Below are 17,343 nucleotides of genomic sequence, written 5' to 3'. Positions count from 1 at the left end.
GAAGCATTATTTACAATGACGCTATTTTTATTTACAAAACTAACCCAGGACCTGTGATTGTTCTTTCTGGGGGGGAGACAGTCTGCTCTGCATCGACGCACCATGAACGCACCCAAAAACGCACCAATACAAGCACCCAAGCACCAATCGGTGCAGTCACCATTGTTCAAGAGTGTTCAACAAAAATAAATTCAACAACCCCTAACCCTGCAGGTGGTCTCTTGCTCTTCGGCTCCCTCTGCTGGTTATTATTATTTGGTCTTCCAGATGTTGTCATTCTTTTGCTTTGCTTACTGGCGGCCTATTTGTATTAAACTTGCACCCAATGTGTCCTTTTTATTTATTTTATTTATGGCCCACAGGGCCGACTAGTGTGGTTCACCTGTGGGGCATCGGTGCCCTGTGGCCAAGGTCCGCCAGCAAGATTTCGGGCCCTCATGGCCGGTTCCAGCAGAGGGGCCATGCCCCAACCCATGGGGTCCATAAGTGGTGCTCGGCCACAGGCATGTGGTCCATAATGTGGTGCATCGATGCAGACAGCTGGTTCTGGGAATTTCGGGCGCACAATGGCCGACCCACGCACGCTCCCCTCGGCACCCAATGGCGCACAGGTCATGTGGGAGACAAAAGGGGAAAGACAATTGAGCGAGGGGTAAGGTCACAAGGGTACACATCAATAAGGCAATGCAAGGCGAAATGCGTACGGAGGGCGAAGTGAGAAAGGTCGTCCCTACCGTACGTCACCCCCCTGTCACCTACCCTACCCTTGCCCTTACCCCATATGTACAAAAATCTACACATTTACAAATTTGTCACTACTGTCACGTCTTCCCCATATTTCCCCTATACCAAATTCGTCTCCACAATCCCTCTACTTCAAAATTTGCCATCACCAAATTCATCATCAATCCTCATAAGGAGGCAGAGATGGAACATCAAAGCACAATGTCACACCCACGTCATGATGCGTCTCACAATCCAAACATTTGCACAGTAAAAATAATTAAACATGGCATGGTGCGGAGTACCTGTCACCTCAGGTGAGTGGATGCAGATGGTGCGAGGAGACTTCATCCTAACTACTTTCTAAATGACATTAACACACTTTACACTACCCGGGGTCTTTCCCTGCCAATCCATTGGCCACTTACACTATGGGTTCTAAAAACCAATTCCCATTGGCCAAACTGTGGTGCTTCTCAATTTGGGGTCTCACTCCCCCGATTCATCTCCCGGTGCCCTCACACAATTTCTGGGCTGCGACGTGTAGCTCTCCCAGCAGGTCTACCCACCTGCACACCTCCACCACTGCAGTTGCCACCCGAGCTTACCTAGCTCCTCACCCTAACCTAACTAACTGGGGAAGGCCCTCTCCTGGCTCTGTCACCCCTTGGTGCCCTCTGGCACTGGGCTACCCGGGTCCGTCCTCCGGATCCTCGGGCCCCATCCACAACTACCGGCTCCCAGAGCCCACCTGCGGCCTCACCTGGCCGACATCCTCACAGTGGTGGAGTGCCCAAACCAACTACACACACTAACAGGCTACACGCCCAGCCATTTCCACAACACTAATGCACCCATCCAAAGACCATTCTTTCACCCGCACCACAGATGCCAATATCCAACCACAATTTACCTGTACCCTCTACCTAACACTTGCACTACCCGCCCTGGGTATCCGTGATGGGGGTCCACTCTTCCCCCATTCACACCTTCGCACCATCCACTCCACTCCACAATTTCCACCATACTCACTCCACGACCATCCATTCCAATACTCCATACCATTTATTCCATACACCTGTCCTCCATTCACCTGTCGTTGCACACCTGTGCAATCACACCTGGTGCCACCTGCACCCTCCTTTCTTCCTGGACCATTTGGTCAGCACAACACGCAATCACCACTACTCCCTCATACACTGCTCCATACACCTGTTCAGTTGCACACCTGTGCAATCACACCTGTTCAATCACACCTGTTCAATCCTCACACACACGGCATCATCTCAGCTAACTACTCCCCTCTGAAACTTGCGCTTCCCAGTCGTCCCTTTAAACTATTGCGCTCCCACGTCATTATCATCCATACTAATCTACCTGCGTCCCCACTACAGGTATCAGTCACTAACTAAACTTAACGTTACCTAATGTCATCCTCGCTAGATCCCTACACACGATATATCCTAACCCACCCGGGCTAGTTTTCACTGCCATCAACCCCATAAACTATAGCGCATTTGCCCCATTCTGTGAGGGATGGTGGATTTGCCATCCCACCACATCGGGGAGGTCCTACTATCAATTTCGCACACCTAAATCCAACCAATCAAAAATTCTGCCAATCATCTGCCAATCACCGTACCAATCATCAAATTTTGCCTTTTTCTAATTTTGGGTCCAAAACACTATCCTCATCACCCGTCTACTTATTACATCCTCTCGGTGCGCCAATTCACGTCTACAGCCCGGCTTCGTACAGCCGAGCAATGAACGCGGGTCGTTTTGTGCCAGCGGCTGGATACGTCCCGCATTCGGGGCAGGCACGGGGGCTTACCCGGGCCGAGATCCCACGCACCACCTCGGCGTGGAGCCATCCAATGTCCCGATCTCGACCTGCCGGCACGTCTCAACAAAAAGTGGTCGCCATGACGACCCTTTCTATCGAGCTGCCCGCTCCGCCTAGTGGAGCACGGACGCGGCCGTTCAAAGCGCGGCCCGGCGTGGATCGCGTACGGCGGTTCTTTGGAAACCGCCGTGGTTCGGATCCCCGCTGGTCCTCGCGGCACGCGAAGCTGCCTGACGCGCACTGAGGGCCCGATTCGGCTATAAGTCGCTCTAACCGCTAATCCGGTTACCGTCGATGCCTCACCTGGATGCTTACATGCATACGCTACCCCTTTCTTGCTCATACCTCCAGCTGTTCCCATGCTCCTCCTACCTTTCCTTACACACCTCGGTACACTCATTCCGCTCACAGACTTGGTCACACACCTGACCACCGAACACCTTGGCACACATTCGTCGCTCGCACACCTCACCAACACACCTCTTCGCGCCCCTTCCTCGGTCACCTCCTCTGTGACCATCACAGGTGTGCTGTCACTCGCACACCCAACCACGTGCCTCACTACCAATTCCAGCGTGCATTCCCACTCACGCTCTACCATTCCAGGTGTGCATCCTTCCATTCCAGGTGTACATCCTCGCTCACCTGTCACAACCAACTCACGCTCCGTGTCACTCTCACTACTCTCACCTCCACTCTTGACAACGCACTCACCCTTACTCTCGACAGCGCACTCTTTCCCCAGGCACCTGTCCGTTACACACCTTTCTCGCGCACACTCTTGCGCACACTCTCCCGTTACACCCTCTGTAACACTCACTACACCGCGCTTCCATGTACCCCCTCGCACACGCGCTTCGACCAACTCACTCTTGACGGCACACTCACTCCTTGGCGTGCACTTTTTCCTCACACACCCCATGGTCGGACATTCTCGCACACCTCTTTTTTCGCACACCAGACCTGTCGCACACTTCACCAACGGCCTCTCACGAACACCCGGATCCAAACCAATCCCCAAGCCGACTGAAGCTTTCCTCACATCATATACATTGCCACTCACCTCCGTACCTCGTCTCCGCACCTCCTTTGCCACCTGCAAACTCTTTATTTGGTTAGTGAGCATCACATCATGAGTTGAGCACCGACCTTGCACATATTCCATCACCTCCTCCTGGATTTCTCTTTTAGTTTCTGTCCGTCCCTTCTTAATTTCACTCACCTCTTCTTCCACTTCCTCTAATTTTCGCTTCACCTCTTTTATTCCCCGGTGCGTCTCCTCAAGTTCGTCCTCTAAGGCTACCGTGACCGTCTCTATGTGCATCCTCACCTCTCGGTCCTTCGTCTCCATTATCTCTGTCACCTCGTCCACCCTCATTGTCAGTTCCTCACGTACCATCTGACATTGCCTCTGTGTCACTATTAATTCGTTTTTAATTTCTTTTTGTGTCGCCTTTAACCCTCCTAGTACCGCAGTGTTCTTTTGAACCTGCTCCACTAGTTCTTTTTGTCCCTCCGTCAGCTGTTCCACCGCCTCCGTCAGATCTTCTATTCCCCCTTGTAACTTTGCCGCCCCATTTCTCACCTCTTTCTCCATACGCTTCTCACCTCGCTTTACCTCCTCGCGTAGCCCCGAAACCTCCTCACCCACACCTCGTCGTATCTCCCCTTTCATCCCCTCCATCTCCTTTGTAGATGCCACCCTCATTTGTAGATGCCACCCAATTCATCCCTCTGAGCATCCAATTTGGTTTCTACCCCGATTTTTACCTCCTCTATCTGCTCTCCCATTTGTTTAATTTCTCGGGCGGGATTGCTCCCCTATCTCCCGCAATTTGCCTTCCATTCTGTTTTCTAACCCCTCTAACCCCTTCTTTACCTCTTTTATCCCGTTGTCTAACGCCTCACCGGTACCCCTCACTTCGTCCCTCATTACCCACAATTGCTCACCCTGAGCATCCATCCGGTTCCCCATTACCCCCATTTGGCCCTCCAATCGCTCACCCTGAGCATCCATCCGGTTCCCCATTTGCTCACTCTGAGCCTTAATTTGCTCACTCTGAGCATCCATAAGGGCCTTCATTTGGATCATAAAAAGGCCCCAATCCATCGGCGGTGCTGCTACGGTCACGGGCGTGGCAAAATTTGGTGCCGCTACACCCACGTGCGCGAGGACGCCATTTTGCGCGCCTGATACTCCCTCAACCGCCTCCTCATTGCTCCCCTCCATTTGATCCTGGGTTACTCCTAACCCCTCTATCTCTCCCACCGGCATCCCGTCGCCTTGACCAGCCATGGCGCGATTTCAAAGTTCAGGTTTTGTAAAACAAAACAAATTTCGGCCGCTCCAAATTTTTGACCAAATTTTTTTTTTAGATGTTTTAAAAATTTGGTTCGGGCCCCGAATCTCACTCCCAGACACCAATTGTTACTGATCGCGGTTTAGATGTTATGATGGGCCGAGCGGATGGTCTGACCGCGACCGTTACAGGATCCCCGACTCACCCGATTCCACCCAAACATTGGCCGGATCGCACCGCAGCTATTCAATAGGGAAAAGACAAAGGCGACACGGATGTGAAGAAGAAGAAGAAGACAAAAAGGTTGGAAATACTACTAAATTTATTCCTACTATTTACATGCTCAAAGTAACCAAGGAGAAGGAAAGATAATAAAATAATATACAGAAGGATCAGAGACACAGTGCAATTATTAGCTTACCTACAGACTTAATTAAATACCCAGGGACAGAACAAACAAAACAAACTCACGTACACAAGAAGGGTGGAAAGGCAGGAGGTGGATGGCTGGAGGGAGAGGGGGGTCCAAGGGGGTCCTGCAGCTCAACCGGCGCGTTTAGCAGCCGCCGTTCCTTTACGGCCCTGCTCCAAACCGCCGTTCAGGCCCCCAAGCTGCTGTTGTGGCTGCTGTGGACGTCGCGTGCTTTGCCAGGCCTTGTCCGACTCGTCTGGTCCAACCCTCACTCTTTCTTGGCCCACTCACTCTTTACCACCGACTCCTCACCGCAACCAACGCAACCAACTGACCACCGACTCTACTGACTGACTCTTCACGACTCTCCACTTGACGACCAACTCACGACTCACTTGCGTGCGCGCCTTTTATAGCGCCTCCGACGATTAAGCCGCCGGCCTTTTGGACACGCCCATCGGGGTGCTCACCTCGGCCCTGGTTGGTCGCGCGACCCTCGGGCTCCGCCCTTGATGACGACGGGCGGGCACGCCCCTCTTCCCCTCTATGACGAGGTGGAGACACGCCTTTCTTCCCCGACTCGAGCACATGGTCAATGGTGGTTTTGGAGGGGATGTAATATGGGCAATCGAGGCTCGGCAATGACGAGAGGGGATGTAAAGGAAATGGGGATTTTGGGGATGGGAATGAAAGGGGATCTATTCTCTTTCACTGGTGCAATGGAGTACTTCAATTAATGGGAGACACAGCCTTACCCTAGAACACAGAATAATAGATAACTATCAACAGGGGTATTCTATTACTTGGCTGACGTGTATTCTTGTGGTCTAATTATGGGATGCCCTTTCACCTTTACACAGCTCCGGAGGCAGGGGGGCGCAGAATAAACAATAATAATAATAATACAGCACACAATCAAAAAAATACAGTCCTCATCTCCGCAACAATATATTATTTAGTCCCACTTCTGGTTTTGTAAGAGGGAAGGATCAGCCTTCCAATGAAACTACAGTAGTTGTTTTTTTAGGATTTCATCAATCTTTTGGTCTGTTCTCTGAGTAGTCCCCAATATGAACAATTCTTGTACTATTAGTGTATTATTGTGTATTTATATTAAACAAGGACACATACCAAATTTAAACATTGTCATTGTTTCTTTTTTGTTTCATTCAAATATAGTTTGTCCGGTGTAACACATGACATGTTCCATTGATTGATTCTATTCATATGCCATTTCAGTTAAAACATATATTTATTTGCTAATTTGGAAATGAAATTGCAGGCCTTTCGGTAACAATCAACACTGGCATGTTTCACATTACATTGCACAAACTATAGAGTCTTTAAGTCAGCCACAGTGGTCATTCAATTCATGGCAGCCATCTTGGAAAAAAATAGCAAAAAAAATAAAAATAGTAAATAGTAAGGGCCTCCCTCCTCCTTTTTTCAAAAAAGTCCGGACGAGAAACCTTTTTTTTTTTTACTTGGCCTAATATCAGAATATGAATGGAGAGTCGGAGCTTTAGTGGAGGCACCGAACGAGCAGCCATTTCGATGAAATTTCGATTATACGAGAATGGGTGCCACTGAACCATAAATGTGTTCCTCATTTAAAAGGACATAAAAATTTTTATTTACCATAAATGCAGCAATTCTTTGGTTGCTCTCCTGTATGAATCATATAGGGCGGTTTTAATTGGTTCACGAGTTATCAAGTGACCACTATATTCGTCGTCGTCGTCGTGTGTGTGTGTGTGTGTGTGTGTGTGTGTGTGTGTGTGTGTGTGTGTGTGTGTGTCTGTCTGTCTGTCTGTCTGTTTGTCTGTGTCTGTCTGTCTGCCCGCAGTATAACTACCCGATGTGGGCGGAGCCACGCCCGAAAAAGATGTTTTAGGGGTAATCGAATTCAAGCTACATCTTCTCCGAGGGGTTTGGTGGAATCTGACAAGGATTTCGATATTTGGTTAGGCCAATGTCATGTGTCTAGCCCCACGGAGCTCGATTTTTCATGTGTTTTTTTCCATATTTATTTATTTTTTATTATTATTATTTTTCCTCATAACTGATTATACATTATTTTCTATCTCATTTCAAGGTCAGTAACCTTCGTTTTTAACATTTCCGGGCCTGGCCTGTCCGGGCCTGTTTCGGTTATAGTCCGTCCTTTGTCGCTGAATACCGCTCGCTCGTGAACCATCGTCGTCTCCTGACTTCTAATGTTTAAAGCTGATTGTTCCTGCAATGCAGGAGTAATCTGCTAAATCGTTGTTTGGTATATTGAGTATTGTGGGAGTGGTGAACTCCTTTTGGGGGAAGCTATCAAAAACAAAGAAAATAGGACATCAGGACGCACTCTGAGGGTATTTCGGAGAAATAGTGCAATTCTGGGCGATTTTTCAAAATGGCCGCCACAGGACAAATCCACAATGCCTCTACAGCCGGCAATAGGCCCCAGGGTATGTCCGACATAACATAATGCCAAGTGGCATAGTTTTATCATGAAAGGCACAATTTTGTCACCTATCGGCTCTACTATTACTATTAATTAGTATTTAATACTGATCCCTGAAGCTGTAACACGTTCGATCCTTCAAATGTTCTCTTTTTTTTTTTTCGTATTGGATTATATTGTGCTTTCGATCGAGCGAATAAGAAGCCAGCTCGATACGCGTTTCTTTTCCGCATAAGAAGATTTAGAAATAGTTACGAAGGGAAACATCCGGGTGAGGTTCTTCTTCTTCAAATCTTGGTCAAACCGGAGGCCCACTCGGCCCTTGTGCTGGCGCCGAAACCTTGGAGGAAATCGTATGTTCGTCGGTTCATTTGAATGTCTTGTTTGCTTCTTTAATGCTGAGGAAGCTCTGCAAAACGTTGATTTGAAAGTTAAAAGCACACTTTGTTTGCTGCTGCTTTGCTTTACTTTGTCTGCACACTCTTCCTTTTTTACTTCATAAACGCCCATGCATTTTAAAAAGTAATTTGCGTATCCCATTTGTGATTTGAATTGTAACCTGTGAGGGAATCGACTATATAGTAAGGGTACAGATACACAATGGCCTGCTCTTTTCGATTCTAATGTAGGATATTTAATGTCCACAACCTAAATGCTGACAGGATTTAGGCCTTGTTTAGGCTTTGTTAGAAACCTTGTTTAGGAAACAGGAACCTTGTTTAGAAAAATTAAGCGCTCCTTAGTCTTGTTTTGTTAGACAACAACCAGCTTTAGTCAAATTAGACTCGATAAGGAAATATTTCTCGAATCCGAGAGCTCAGAGGGGAGGGTGCTGTCTCTGCTCTCTCGTTTTTACCTCCGCAACTGAAGGTGGATGGAGCCTGGAGGTTATGTTTTCACCTCCGTCTGTTTGTCTGTCCGTTTGTTTGTGAACAAAATATTTCAAAAAGTTGTGGACGGATTCGGACGAAATTTAGCAGAGATGAAGCGTATGTGACGAGGACGAAATGTTTAGGTTTTGGTGAAGATCCGTATCCGGGTCCGGCTCGTAGAAATTTTTAGGTGATTCTTCACCATTGCATTGGGAGATGGGGCCAAAAACGATACATAGCAGGATATCTCAAAAAGTTGTGGACGGATTTGGACGAAACTTGGTGGACCGGTTGGGTGTCTGACAAGGACAATTTGATTCGATTTTGGTGAAGATCTGAATATGGATTCGGATATACGAATTATTTAATTTTGTAAGTGATTCTTCACCATTGGGAAATAGGGCCAAAAATGATACATAGCAGGATATCTCAAAAAGTTAAGGATGGATTTGGACGACACTTGGTGGACCGGTTGTGTGTGTGACAAGGAAGAATCCAAGAATGTTTCTACATTATATAAATTCTGTATTGTGATTTTCTGGTCTACTCTGAGATACAAAATGTAAACTTCATCAGGTGGAGGTATGCTCTCTATTGAGTGCCGTTCTAGTTTTTACCTGCTACACAGGTTTACAAGAGCTTTGTGGTGTTGTTCTTGTTCGGGTTGTTTGGGGTCTTGTTTGGGTTGTTTGGGGTCTTGTTTGGGTTGTTTGGGGTCTTGTTTGGGTTGTTTGGGGTCTTGTTTGGGTTGTTTGGGGTCTTGTTTGGTTTGTTTGGGGTCTTGTTTGGGTTGTTTGAGGTCTTGTTTGGGTTGTTTGGGGTCTTGTTTGGGTTGTTTGGGGTCTTGTTTGGGTTGTTTGGGGTCTTGTTTGGTTTGTTTGGGGTCTTGTTTGGGTTGTTTGGGGTCTTGTTTGGTTTGTTTGGGGTCTTGTTTGGGTTGTTTGAGGTCTTGTTTTCGGTCTTGTTGTTTGGGTTCTTTGGGTTCTTGTTGTTTGGGTTACTTGGGTCTTGTTGTTTGGGTTTTTTGGATTCTTGTTGTTTGGGTTACTTGGGTCTTGTTGTTTGGGTTTTTTGGATTCTTGTTGTTTGGGTTCCTGTTCTTGGTCTTGTTTGGGTTCTTGGTTTTGTTGTTCGGTTTCTTGTTATTGGTGCTCTTCTTGTTGGGGGCCGATTTTATTTTATTTCTTTATTTTTTTCAATTAATGTGCACCCATTGATTGGACAGCTGCCAAACCGCACCCACATCTGTCACTTGACTCCACCTAACATAGCACAGAGATAAAATTATATGGATGCCATCTTGGTTTTCTGGTGGGCCGAACACATTACATCTGTTGGCCTCTGCTGATAATACACTGCCCAGATTTGTTGGGTCAGATTTCCATTGGCTTTGTTTGGGTCGATTGTTAATCATGATGAGGGACCCTGAAAAATCTAATCATATGTCGAATAATAAGGTTTAATCAAGCCCGTCAGAACGCACGGTACGTCAGAACGCACGGTTGCGTAATTATGCGTTAGATTACGTGAATTTCTAAACAAAAAAAACAATAGTGTAGCGCAATTTTTGAATGGCCCCATATTGGGATTAAGCGATCCATGACCGTGTGATGAATCAGCTCGTTCTGATATAACCGTGGAGAGGGCGACATGGATAAGAGGTGTTGAGTTAATTTTTTATTATCACGTTAAATGTGTTTCCCAATTGGCCCGTTACTGGATGTTAGCGCAGGTTGTGACCACAGTGCTGTCATTCTTGTTTTCTCGACAAGAGCGAGGTTCTTAGAAGAGCAAGGTTAAAATGATAGACTGATAGCAAGGCAACAATTGTGCACAATCAGGAACAGCATAATGTCCCTAAGCTTGCAATGCCCAGCGTTATCTGCATGTCTCTCCACAGCAATCTCACATCCAAGCACTTACCCTAGTTTGCGATCTGACAGGATTTCGTGAAATGATTTTTTAAAATCCTGTAGTCCTGTAGTCCTAATTTAATCCTAATTTTAATTGTTGTTGTTGTCCTGTAGGATGGAGGTTCATTAAACCATCTGCATGCTCCAAGTGCAGGAAAAGAACATTTAATACTGAGAAAAGGGGTGTTAATTGGTGTGGAAAATGTAGAGGAGGGGAAGGTGAGCCAGGTGAGCGAGTTTATTCTACCAGGTAAGCGCCAGGGGTGGGTATAGCCCCTATATTTACCTGACGACCACTGACCTCACCAAAATCACAAAATCATCTCACTCCTCACCTTTGATGCCAAAATATAATCGGTTTATCTTTGCATTATTAATACTAGCAACGGTACCCGCCCTATGGGCGGGGCTTCAATTGGGAAGCCCAAATGAAAAGGCAAAATATCAGAAATTGAAGGCTTTTTTAAATTTTAAACGATTCATATAAACATCCGTTGAATCATATCACATGCAAATCATCAAAATCTAAACAGTACATGGCGCCCATTTTGAAAAAAGATTGAATTCTGCAAAACGGAAGCGGCCGCTACACGTCTTTCTCAGTCGCTTTGCACACGCTGCCGTTACTTCGGAGCTGCACGTTTATATAGGAAGAGTTCGTCAGGAGTTGATCGACTCTCTCCTGGTACGTAGAATTTCAACAAAAGCCACATCACTGTTCATATCGGTAAATATTATTCCATAGTGTTTGGAAAAACTGGAAGATTGGAAAACTTGGAAAAATTGGAAAAACAATATAGCCTATTTTACTCCAGGGGGTCCGAGGATTGCCCACCCAAAATATTGTTGCGATCGGTTCAGCCGTTTTTGCGGTACCTTCGAACGAACGGACAGACGGACAGACAGACGGACATTTGGTGAATTATAGTAAGATATACGATACCAAGTTATATCAAATTCCCATCACTGGTTCACAAGTTGGTGTGGCAACATAATTTTTACTTAACATGACCTCTGACCTGTGATCTCTTGACTGCAAAATATAATCAGTTCATGTTTACACCATGTACCTGTACTAAGTTTGATTTTTTTTTTTTTTTTTTTTTTTGTATACAAGATCGAGGCTCGTGAAAGAGCGAACATTAATCACACAGAAAGACAAACCGACACATAAAACATATAACATCGGGAGCGGTAGACAAGATGGGGAGAGAGGGGGAAGGACACAAACACAACATTTGAGAGCAGGGACCGAGAGACATGGAGACATCGAGAGATCTGAGAGAGGGCGAGGGCTTTGGGGGGGGGGGGGGCATGGGAAGGGGGTGGTGGGAGAGGTATAAAACATATGGACACTGCCAGGACTTCCAGGAAAGAAGTTGGAATTTCAAACAAGGTGGATCTGGGGTGAATTAGCGGGGGTAAAAAAGATCAAGGTTTTGGATGGGGGAAGATAAGAGATGGTGGTGAACAGCTGTTTTAAAGACCTGGAGGGAGGAGTGGGATTGAAGGGAGTGAGGGAGTTTGTTCCAGAGGCGGGAGAAAAGAGGAATGAAAGAGTGAAGGTGAGCAGAGAGCCGAGATTTCGGCAGTTTAACCATCAGAGGGTTGCTGGCAGATCTTGTGCGACCTGTAGGAATATTTGGGGGACAGAGCACAGAGAGAGCTGGGGGTGCAAGGCCGGAGAGGAGTCGGTAGAAGACAGAAAGACCACCTACCTGCCTGCGGTGAGTGAGTGAAAGGCCCTCAGAGATAGCTTCATCGCGGGAGATTCCAATAATTCTGAAAGCTTTGGTTTCAACAGCGTGAAGCCGAGCTAGGTGTGAGGCAGGAGCACCGGCCCATAGGGGAGAACAGTATTCCATTGAGCTGCGGATGAAAGCCTTGTATGTGGCGAGGAGCTCAGGTGTGCCGAGGAAGGACTTCGCACGACGGAGGATGCCCAGTCGGCGACTGGCTTTGGAGGCCAGCTTGGAAATGTGGTTTTCCCAAGAAAGATCATGGCAGATAGTGAGACCCAAAAACTTGAGCGACAGAACTTCTTGGAGAGGATTGTTGAGAAAGTAGATGGGAGGGTTGTCCAGTCGATCTTTTCGGAGAGACATAGTAAGAGTGTGAGATTTGTCAGGATTGAAAGACATGTTCCACTTGTTTGACCAGTCTGTGATTTTGTCCAGGTCTTCAGAGAGTGAGGAGGCAGCAGACTGCCGATCTGAGGGAAGAGGAATGGAGCGGCAGAGAGTGGAGTCATCAGCAAAGAGATAGAGAGGATTTTCGAGAGAGTCAGAGAGATCATTGATGAAGACCAGAAAAAGCACGGGGCCCAGAACACTGCCTTGGGGAACTCCAGCCTGAACAGGAAGAGGAGATGAGAGAAACCCATTCAGGGCCACACGTTGACGACGACTAGAGAGGAAGTCCGCCAGCCATGCGTGGAGATTTCCATGGATACCAAAGGAGGAGAGTTTGGTGAGCAGAGCGGGGTGCCAGACCGTGTCGAAGGCACGTGATATGTCGAGGGAGACAGCTCTAATTTCCTGTTTGGCATTGAGGACCTCCATCCATTGTTGAGACAGCAGAAGCAGCATGTCCAGAGTAGAGTGACCTGGTCTGAAACCAAATTGATGATCAGAGATCAAGCCATTGGAGAAGAGGAAAGATTTCATATCCGAAGCAATGATGGATTCCATGACTTTGCTGATAATTGGGAGAAGGCTGATTGGTCTGTAGTTGCTAGGATCTGTTTTTGCACCTTTTTTGTGCAAAGCGGTGATGTTGGCTGATTTCCAAGCAGATGGCAGTTGACCTTGAGCAAAAGAGAGGGTGAAGAGAACAGAGAGAGGGTGAGATAGAGCAGCAGAGCAGGATTTTAGGACCCGTGGGCTGATGCCGTCGGGTCCAGTTGCAGAATCAGAGTCGAGGGTTGACAGAAACTTTTCCACCTTGTCAGGAGGAAAGGACACGGAGTCCAGGAGCAGCAGGGTACGACTGGGTATGGTGGGTACAGAGAGGGATGGGTTTGGGACACAAGATTTAGAGGCAAACACAGAGTTGAGGCATTCAGCTTTTTCACGTGCGGAGTCAGCTGTGTAGCTGTTTGAGGTAAGGGAGGGGATGGAGGGGGAACAAACACCAGAAACGGATTTAACCAGACGCCACCAGGATTTGGAAGAGGGAGACAGATAAGAGAGTTCGGTCTTGAGAACGGAGAGATATTGTTTCCTGGCTCTCCTGAGGGTGGACACACACTTGTTTCGGGCTTTGTGAAAGGAAATGAGATTTCCTTCCGTTGGATTTGCTTTCCAGGAGACGAAGGCAAGTTGTTTCTGGGCAACAGCCTCACCACAAGATTCCGTGTACCATGGACGGGAGGAAGGGTATGACAACTGAAGCCGAGATGGGATAAATCTGTGCATGAGAGAGAGCAATTTACTTTGGAAGAATTCCCAGGATGAGTTGATGTCAGAGGTGGTAGAGATGGGAGACCAGTCCAGATGATTGATGGCTGCTTGAAGACCGTGCCAGTTGGCCTGAGTGAAATGCCAGACTCGTCGACGCTGAGCAGGCTCCCTGAGGATGGTCAGAGAGATGTCCACTTTAACAAGGACATGATCAGATGATCCGATCGGAGCAGAAGAAGAGCAGCAGACATTTTCAGGGAAGTTAGTCATAACCAAGTCCAGAAGAGAAGATGTTCCGTTGACTGAGATCCGGGTCGGGAAATTGACAGATTGTGTCAGTCCCAGTGAGTCGCAGAAGTCCTTTGCTGAAGAGCCATGGCTGGTGAGAGAGGTACCCACACCCAGCCAACTGGCATGGTGACAATTGAAATCACCACATATGAGGAAGAGAGAGTTGGGATGAGTAGATAGAAGTTGGTCCATATCATCAGACAGCGAGATGTAGATGGAGTCATCACTGTTTGGTGGACGGTACAACACACATATGAACAAGAGGTGGGAGCGAAGGGGAAGCCGTAGCCAGAGGTATTCTTGGGGGTGAGGTGGAGAGAGTGCAGTGCAGGGCGAGTGAGGAAGAGAGTTTTTGATAAAGATAGCAACCCCGCCTCCAGGACGAGGCTCAGGTCTATCATACCGGAGGAGGGAGTAGCCCGGGAGAGATACTATGGAATCAGAGACATCATAAAGGAGGAAAGTTTCTGTTAGATTTGAATCCCTTCAGCTGTTCTCAATGTATCACATTTTTAGCTCACCTGGAACGAAGTTCAGGGGAGCTTATGCGATGGCGCATCGTCCGTCCATCAGTCTGTAAACACTTGAAACTTCTTCTCTGAAACCGCTGATGGGATTGCGACCAAATTTAGCACAAATGATATTTGTTGTGTTGTGACTAAAGTTTGTTCAGGGCATTAAAAAAATCTGGGTCTAAGGGGGTTTACCGGGGTTAAAGTGGATCCAGGTTTGACCCCACAAAATAGGAATTTGCTTTTTTTCTCTGAAACTACACACAATATTTCGATGAAACTTGACCACAACCTTCACCATCCGTGCTGTAACAAAGTTTGTTCGTGGCATTAAAAAAAATCTGCCCCTTTACGGGATCTAAATATAGATCACTGCTCACCTCCACTCATTCGTTCCTCTTTTTACGACGCACCTGTGGAATCATCTTCCACATCCTCAACAATCTCATTCCTCTCTGCACGTCTTCAATACAGCGATTTACCACCATCTCAGCTCATTGCCAATCTAAAACCATGATATTTTCTCCCCATGTTAACCCCACCCAAATCCCTCCTCCTAACAATTTTCCAGTTTTGCCTCATTGGAGTTTCCTTCTGTGTCCATCTTGTCCATCCCAAGCTTGCATGCGTGTTTTGTTTTCATGTTTTTGGCTGTTACGTTCTGATCTCTTCAGTTTACGAGCTCTTCTACGAGCCTCATTCAACTATGTATACAAAAAGCACAATCAATGCGAGATATTCACAATTATCCAAGCCATGGCAACAAATTAGTTTTTTTTTTTAATGCCTCCATGAAGTCACCGGGGGCATTATGTTTTCAGGTTGTCTGCCGCCCGTCCGTGATAGGTTTTCTTTCCCGCGATAACTTGAGAATGGCTGAAGGGATCATAGTCAAACTTGGTGCAGGTATGTATAATGAGGTAAAGATTAACTGATTCGATTTTGGGGTCACGAGGTCAAATGTCAGAGGTCATGTCAGGCAAAAATGTGATAACTTGACACCAGCTGAATGGATTTAAATCAAACTTGGTACAAATATGTAATAATGTGGGTGGAGGCATATCGGTCGACGTTGTGACGTCGAAGAGTGTTGTTCTAGTTTAATTACATTTAAAGAGCTACCTATGAATTATACAGTCGTGGCCAAGGCACCCTTGCACTTTTTTCAAATAACTCACAATTTTCTCTGAAAATAATTTGAAATTGACAAAAGTATTTGGTCTCCACAATTTTTTTTTCACTGTTAATATTACAGAACCTTTCTTTTTGATTCAGAACTTAATATATACTTTTAAATCAGAAAATAAAAAGAAATGGCATGGACAAAGTTATTGACACCTTAGACTTCATATTTGGTGGCACAGTCTTTGGACAAAATAACTGCAGTCAAGCGCTTCCTATAGCCATGAATGAGCTTCCTATACCTCTCTACTGGCAGTTTGGCCTACTCTTCTTGTGCAAACTGCTCCAGTTCGCCCAGATTTGAAGTGTGCCTTCTCTCAACTGCTGTTTTCAGATCTCCCCACAGGTGTTCAATGGGATTTAGATCTGGACTCGTTGCTGACCACTTCAGTACAGTCCAGCATTTTGTGTTGAACCATTCCTGGGTGCTTTTTGAAGTGTGTTTGGGGTCATTGTCCTGCTGCAAGACCCATGACCTTCAACGGAGACCCAGCTTTCTGACACTGGGTTGAACATTGTGCTCCAAAATGCCTTGGAAATCTCCTGATTTCATGATTCATGATGCCAGGCACACATTCAAGGCACCCAGTGCCAGAGGCAGAACAGCAACCCCAAAACATTACTGAACCTCCTCCATGTTTGACTGTAGGGAAGGTGTTCTTTTCTTTGAAGGCTTCATTTTGTCTTCTTTAAACATAGACACCTGGTGTTGGCTTAGCAGTTAGGGTGCCGGCTTGGGATCCTAGGATCCTGGGTTCGAATCCCGGTCGATCGCTGAATTAACGCCAGGGGGGTTGACTCAGCCTGTCATCCTTCCGACGTCGGCAAATTGAATACCAGCTTGCTGGGATGAATGATCCCGGTGTGTACCCCGGTTTAGAATAGGTACACCGTATCCCTGCGCATCGTAAGAGCGTGACCAAGGGTTGGCGTCAGGAAGGGCATCCGGCCATAAAAACATTGCCTCAAACAGGGAACCATGATTGTCATGGGGCCCGCAAGGCTAAACCCCGCTCTAGCGGGGAAAATTGCCTTAAAAAACGATCATTCATTCATTCAAACATAGAGATGGGGTGCTTTACCAAAAAGCTCTAATTTGGTCTCATATGTCAACAGGACATTCTCCCAGAAGGATTTTGGTTTGTTCAGATGTGTTTTGAAAAACTCCATTCGGGCTTTCTTATGTCTCTCGCTCAGCAGTGGAGTCCTCCTGGGTCTCCTACCATGGAACTCCCTTTTATTGAGTTGACGATGGATGGTGCGAGTTGAAACTGTTGTACTTTGTGTCTGAAGGTCAGCTTGAATCTGTTTGGCAGTTGATTGAGGTGCTTTCTCCACCATTCGAACAATCCTTCGGTGCAATCTTTGATCAAATTTTCCCTTGCGGCCACGTCCAGGGAGGTTGGCTGCAGTGCCATGGACCTTAAACTTCCTGATAA

At 46.8% G+C, this 17,343-nt stretch overlaps 1 protein-coding gene across 3 annotated transcripts in view; it reads left to right on the top strand.

Annotated features, from left to right (window-relative positions):
- The first annotated feature begins 7,992 nt into the window (after positions 1 to 7,992).
- LOC137429864 (uncharacterized) overlaps positions 7,993 to 17,343 on the top strand; it is an 85,815-nt gene continuing 76,464 nt past the window's right edge. Inside the window, exons 1-2 of one of the 3 annotated variants that reach the window (XM_068120186.2) lie at positions 7,994 to 8,086; positions 10,633 to 10,746. The gene's annotated coding sequence lies outside the window, so the exon portion shown is untranslated. Of the gene's footprint in view, positions 8,087 to 10,632; positions 10,769 to 17,343 lie in introns of all 3 variants that reach the window. The other 2 variants (XM_078779931.1, XM_078779930.1) reach the window with 2 other exon arrangements.

Source organism: Myxine glutinosa, chromosome 6 (genome assembly GCF_964187855.1).
Source record: "Myxine glutinosa chromosome 6, kmMyxGlut1.1, whole genome shotgun sequence".
In the NCBI taxonomy this organism is placed as follows: Eukaryota; Metazoa; Chordata; class Myxini; order Myxiniformes; family Myxinidae; genus Myxine; species Myxine glutinosa.
This window is presented reverse-complemented; position numbering and strand designations above follow the sequence as displayed.